Genomic DNA, 7,710 nt, shown 5'->3' with positions numbered 1-7,710 from the left:
GTCAAGGTAAAGTTTCTATAGGGGTTCAAGCATCAGGTGAGATATCAATACTTTAGGTATTTATTAGCATGTTAATCAAGAGGATCAATCAAGTATTATAACAACTCTTTATTTTATCATGGCATTCCAATTACTTTAATATACTAATATGATAAGACTTTTGGTCTACTTGCGATACGTACTTGAGGGTTCAAGACATTTCTATATAATTCAAGATAAACTTAAGAATCGCTTGGTTCAAGTATATCAAATGACTCAGGATAGTCACATCAATATATATATATGAACTAATTGTTACACATTTACAGTGAATACGAAAGACAGGTTGAATCACTTGCCTTAAGAAAGACTGGTCTGGTCTGGCTGATAGGAGCAACTGGAAGCTTCACTCGACCCTTATGGCAAGTTTACCCTCGTCTCGAGATCCTACAATAATAATAATAATAATAATCCTCATTATAATATATTCTCACCAACTTAACCTATTTACAACACAAATGGCACTTAGGCCTATATGCATGCAATTTATATTCACCTTATAAATATAATTGTACACATGGCCACATATACTCACATATCATATTTTAATACCAAATAATATCACATACATCATAAAGCAACACTAGGCTTGGATGATCTCGACTCACAACTTAAGTCACTTGGTCGTTAAACTAAACAAAGTCTCCAAATTTTGGCTTCCTTACTCAATGTGCCTTTACTAAACTATCCAAAACCTATTGACCCTCACTTGGGCCTTTAATTCTAATGGCTTTATACTATCTTGCAACCAATAGCCGTCAACCTAGGTCTTACTCATAAGTGCTCTAAAACTATGTGTTAAGTGAAAGTGCTCACTGGAGTAAATTTCAGAATGACATCTATGTGTTCTTGAGTGCATTAGACAATCTTAAACTACAAGATTACCTCCAAAACTTCTACACTAGACTCTTCTGACCATAAGGAATCTCCCAAACTTGATGTGGCTCAAGGGCCTAGCTTGGGCCTCCTTGGGCCTAAGCTTAAAGTCCATGGTTCCCCTGTTTTTCTGGACATAAAACGCCCTGACTTGAATTAACTTGTGACACATGGTTCTAACTCAAATCCTATGAACTATGGTTGGAAAAACTCCTCTGACACTCCCTCTAACTAAGGCTCAACAGGGCCTATCCATGACATGGTCAAAACATCCTATTTCTAAGTTGCAACAAAACTGTCCCCTGCTGGACAGATTTTGCGATTCCACTTGTGCACCTAACCATACGACTTGCAAACCTCCAAAAAACACCTAAAACCTTTTATATATTCCTAATGCTATCTTCTGGTGGCTTGGGCCTCAAAGTGCACAACAATGACATGGTCAAAACTCACTCTAAACCTCAGGGTACCAAACTGATTTTCTGCAGAAACTAATACTCTCCTTTCACCAAGGTTCTTACTTAACAAACCCAACCAACAACAACCAAAACCCAAACCCAAACCTTAACTAAGGTGTTCTACTGAACTAACTTCCTTACACTCAAAATAATCTTGGTGGAGATCATCCTTACCTAAGGTGCAACATAGCAAAACAAAGGAAATCACATTACATAATTTACAAGCCATTAAGTTTTTCAAAATGACTAGTTATATATTCTTTTATAAATATATACGAATTAATACCACATATCAAGGAGCACTAATCAAGATTAATATCTTATCTCTACTGAAATTAGGGCTTACTAACAAAAATCAATCCACGTGATCAAAACTTCCAAAATTCCAAGAGAAATCTACATGCATGCATGACTTCGAGTCTTATAAACCAAAACAACATGCTTTTCAAATATATTTTACCATGGAATCAACATGCAAGCCTAGCATAAGCTATAACTAAATGATCACTTAGCATGCAAAGGGTTTTATCAAGTTTTTGACACGAAATTCATGTTATCATCACCAAAAGCACATAAAATTGACACAAGACAACAAAACATCCCCAAAAACCATTCATTCGGCTCCCTTAAGGTCATGGCCGAATGAAGTGGAAGGGAAATGACCATTTAAAATCAAGAGCCTCACTCACATGACTTGGCATTTCACCATTCCTTGTAGGTCTCTCAAATACAACCTTAAATCCATAAGAATCAAGATTGTACTTTGAGTACCAACTAAAGCTTTGACATGCAAACTCAAAACTTAAACTTTTCACTCAAAACTCTTTGAATTATGTATGATCAAGATATAGGAAGTAACATTTACTTGAATGGAAAGTGGGAGCTTGAATGAAGAATGAAGAAAAGGGAGGGGGTATGGCTTCGGCCAAAAAGCCGAGAGGAGAAGGGGAGAGCCGAGAGGAGAGGGGGAGGAAGGAGGAGTGTGGAAGTGGTGGGGTGAAAGTGGAGTAATAATCATGTTGGTTTGGTTTTTATTTGACCAAAAGTGAGTGGATATGAGAATTTACAAGAGTAACCTTCCAACATAGTTAGGTAGATTTGCATGCAAGGACAAAGTGGTAATTTGGCTAGTAGAATGAAAGTGAGTGGGGTTGGAAATGCCTTCCTTGCCCTTTAGTTGAATTGGAAGAGTATTTGCATGCAAGGGTAACCATGTACTTTGCTAATTATAAAAAATAAAATTTGTAAAGATTTATTTTTATAAAATAAAATACAAGTTCAAAAATTATAAAATTTATACCATAAAATAACTTGGATTTTTAGAGACTTTATAAAATCATTTTCAAAATTTGTGAACAAAATAAAGGAAATAATTAAACTTTTGTTTTGAAAAATCATATACTACACTTAAAAATTTTATAATGCAGAAATTTTCACTCACACAAACGTACAATCAGTGAACATATTTTTATTGGGCTTTTATATTATACCAAATCCACAATTAATATTACACGAAAATGCCAGTCGTAACAAGTAATTTGAGCATGGACATCTCTAGATGATTTCCATGCCTTAATTACTTCCAGTTCTCGTTCAAGTTACTTTCTTAAAATCTTCTCTTTCTTTAAAGATTCAGTTAGTTTATCCTTAGAAATCTTGCATTCTAATTTCAATTTTTCGAACTCAATAAATTGAGTCTCTAGCACATTATTTCTATCACTTAAAAACACATTGTTCTCTTTAATTTTACTGTTTTCTTTGGTGAGAGACTTAAATGTAACACGCAGGTGATATAGTTCAGTAGACATGTCATTTATTGCATCATTACACTTAGCTTTAGATAAATGTGCTAGGTTTGTTGTGATTACCTGATTGCATGATGAACCAGTCTCTGTTTCTTCTGACTTGGCCATAAGTGCTAGATTGACATAGCTTGAATCTTCATCATCTTCTAATCATCTGCAACCCAGTCATTCTCTTATATGATGAAAGCCCTTTCCTTTTATTTGAGCAACTCAAAGTATTTCTGCTTATAGTCAACAGGCTCAAACTTCATTTTAACATAATCAGGCTTTCTACAGTCATTAGCAAAATGACCTGCCAAGCCACATTTGAAACACTTGAATTTAGACTTATCAACCATGTTTCTGTTTGGCTTAGCTGCTCTAAAATTCTTCTTGAATTTGAGCTTGGAAAATCTCCTGGATAGAAAAGCAAGATGTTCATCTATGTCATCCATATCATCTTGACTAAGCTGGTCTTTATGTTCAGCTACTACTCCCTTTTCTTTGCCTTCACAAACTCTTAAGTTTGGTGCAGATTCAACAACTTCAACCTTTATCTCTTTCTCATTTTCTTGCTCAGCAACTAATACAATGGAGCCTCCCTTCTTTCTTCCTTTCTTCCTTTCTTCATCTTTTCATCTAGCTCTATTTCAAACTCATAAGTTTTTAGGATGCCATACAGTCTATCCAAGGTGAACTCCTTATAATCTTGAGAATTTCTTAATGAGACTGTCATTGGCTTCCATTCCTTTGACAGAGATCTAAGGAATTTGAGGTTTGAGTCTTTTGTTTGATAGACCCTTCCATGCAGTTTTAGAGCATTCAGTAGTTTTTGGAATCTACTGAAAATGTCAGTGAGTGACTCGCCTTCTTCACTATGGAAATGCTCATATTGCTGAATCAAGAGTTGCATCTTGTTCTCCCTTACTTGCTCAGTTCCATCACATATAACTTGAAGTGTATCCCAGACATCCTTAGCAGTTTTACAGTTTATGATGTTGTCAAACATATCACTTTCAACACCAATAAACAGAATGTTCATGGCCTTTTTATCCTTTTGAACTTGTTCTTTATCTGGATCTAACCATTCTGCTTCTGGCTTTGGGACTGATGCTTCATTTCCTGTAGCAGCTCTCATTGGGATACGTGGACCTTTCTCAATGCAGTCCACATAAGCTTCATCTTGAGAAAGAAAATGTAGGTGCATCTTCACCTTCCAGTGGTGATAGTTGTCTTTGTCTAGAAATGGAATTTTTACTCTAACATATTTTCTGTTCATCTTGCTAATTGTAGTGATCTTTACACTCTTTGTACTTCAAGAGCTTGCTCTGATACCAATTGTTATTCGCAATCAATGCAACAAAAATTACAGAAGGGGGGGGGAGTTGAATGTAATTCTGGTTCCTTTTTCTGATTTTAAGAATAATCTTACTTAATATATATATAACTGTGTTTGATTTTACAGAAGTGCGGAATAAAAGTAAAATGGAAATCAAAACACAAAGCAATAAAACAAAAGGCCTTAAAACTTTCTGGTGAATTTGAACTTATCCACCAGAGATATATATATAAAAAGATGAGAACTTTGTGATGCTTTAATAGGACACAACTGCTTACAACTGAACTTACAGAATTACAAAGAGATGCTTAACAGATACAGCTTTATCTATCTCTCTTAAAATAATTTTTGCTTAGTAGTTTTGTTCTACTTGCTACACTTGGTTTATATACTACCAAGTTACATGATAAGAAGACAAACAAGTAAAACAAAAATTGTTTCTAGTCTAATTTCATGCTACTTCATTACTCTATCCAACATCTTTGAATATCTTCATAATTGCATGGAAATGGTAATGTTTCTTTCTTCTCTAAATCCTGCAATTAGGCTGCCACATTCCATTTGCAAACACCCGACGCATATGACTGTGTTATCACTGTCAACTGCTCATTTGAATTATGATCATCCGTCGGGACTATGTTGGTCATCCGTCGGGAGCCTTGTTGATTATCTGTCGGGAGCCTTTGTAGAACATCCGTCAGGAGCATTTTTTCACTTGACTCTATTTCACATATACGGAATTACAAGACATTTTATATTAACAATTAGCCAACCTATTCTGCATATCAATCTAGTAGTCAACATGACTTAAAGAATCCTAAAACATCTACTAATACATTGTTGATTGCAGGCATGTGCTACAAGACTTATTATTACATAAGCTACACTCTCGATGGATGTTTAGTGGTCATCCGTCAGGACTATAAAGTTCATCCGTCGGGACTATTATAGAACATCCATCGAGAGCTACGAAAACATTTAGTTAAATCTACTAAGGTGTTTTGTTCAATTTATCATCAAGTTCACAACATATTCCTAACAATGTCACACAAGACAATATTGCAATAATTATTCGACAATTCGAAAATGTGGAATTCGGCTCATCATCCCCAACAAATCCACTAGAACTGTTAGAACCGAATATAGAACTACCTAAAGATGTTCCAAACATTAGAAGTCATCCTTTGGATAATGTTCTAGGAGAATTAAGTAAAGGAGTTCAAACGCGGTCACAAGTTCAAAATGTTATGAATCACCTTAGTTTTCTATCACAAATAGAACCTAAGACCGCTAAAGAAGCTTCGCTAAACGAAGATTGGATCTCTACAATGCAAGAAGAATTAACCCAATTCTCTCGTAGCAAAGTTTGGGAACTTTTTCCAAAACCCAAAGATACTTCCATAATTGGAACTAAATGGGTATTTAGAAATAAGTTAGATGAAAATGGAAATGTTGTTCGAAATAAAGCTAGTTTGGTTTCACAAGGCTATACTCAAATGGAGGGTATAAACTTTGATGAAACATATGCACTGTTAGGTCCCGAATTATCGTAGAAGGGGGGTTGAATATGATAATCACTAAATTAAAAATTCTTTCGAAACTTTAGCGGATATAGATTTAGTGCTCGGTTAGTGGTTCCGTGTTTTGAGATGAATAGTGTTTGGGAATACAAAATGAGAAACACAAGATATTCGGGGAAGTATATAATCATATATAAATCCGCGAGGGGTATTGCTACACTCCGGTAAATAAATTAACCGACTACAATCTAAGAACAACAAAGTTCCTAGTTTCTACAAAGATTTACAAATCAAATGTTATACAATGATTTAGCTTTTGTTTATACTAGGATTTAAATACCCGGTAAGGATTATAATGCCCCTATGGATATATAAGAGTTAAATCGGGCATTATAACATTTCTCCGGTGAGAAGTTAAACAGATATCAATGTGTTAAGCTTCTATGTGTTCTCTTTGTTTCTTGTTTTCATCACCTCCTGTGAGAGAGAAGATGAACAGAACTTGTTAACAGTAATAATTTGATTGTTATATATTCTGCTTCTCTGTGTAGACTTTCAATTCATTTTGACAAGTGGCAGCTTTGTGTCCACAAATATCCCTGAATTGCTGCTGTATAATTCACTGGTAAATCAACCAAGTGTTCTATGATGACCTGTACATTCTGTCTTCTCTATGGTGACTGGATGAAGCTTTATGACGACTAGGCAAGGCTCTGTGGCGACCAGGTGTACTTATGAAGTCTTATGGCAACTAGACAAAGCCCTATGGTGACCAGGTGAATCCCTGTGAACTTTGAAGTCCTATAGAGACTAGCCAAAGCCCTATGGGGACCAGGTGAATCCCTGTGAACTACTTCTATGGAGACTAGGTTTTATGGCGACCACTGATGCCTTAGAGATTTCTCTATGGTGACCATTATGCTGACTTAGAGAAATTCTCTATGGCGACCAGTTTTGTGGAGACTATAGTCTTTGTACACTTCTATGGCGACCAGGTAGAAGACTGTTATGACTAAAAATATTCTTGCTTTTGTCAAACCATTCTTCACTGTATCAACACCTTCTTTTGTAATTGAATTAAAATCCCTTTTTATATACTGATGTTTGGTGCACTAGTTTGGTTCAGAAACAACTAGCATTGAGAGAACCTAATTCAATTTGTCTTATGTTTCTGAGTTGATACAGATTGGTTGAATATCCATTGCTTCTAACACTGATTGTCAATAAACAAATGTACTTTCACTGGAATCCTTTCTGGTACTTTAGACAACGTCTTCATTGCTACTACAATCTTGAATACTTCATTCAATGTTCTTCACCAACGCTTGAACATATAAATGAACTCATGTCAGTGAGTATAGCTTCAAGACTACAATTGTCTTCTTTAACCTCTGTCTATACCATGTTTTCAATTATTCATATTCATGTGCTTCATACACTGTCTATCTTCTATCAATACCAATACACTGAAATCTTCTGGTAGCACTTCTACACTGAATCTTCATCATTTCTGAAACCCTGAAAGTCTTTAACCTTTATTCTTCAGTAAGGCATGAACATATAAATGAACTTCTTTCAGTGACCTGTAAACAGACTTCCAGCCTTCTTCAAATTTTCTGATTCTTTGTATTTGCCTTATCTTCATTCTTCCTGATTTCTTATGTAGTTATAGTATTATTAACCTGTCCTATTCT

This window comes from Apium graveolens, chromosome 5, assembly GCF_009905375.1.
Source record: "Apium graveolens cultivar Ventura chromosome 5, ASM990537v1, whole genome shotgun sequence".
In the NCBI taxonomy this organism is placed as follows: Eukaryota; Viridiplantae; Streptophyta; class Magnoliopsida; order Apiales; family Apiaceae; genus Apium; species Apium graveolens.
Note: the sequence above shows the minus strand (reverse complement) of the source record.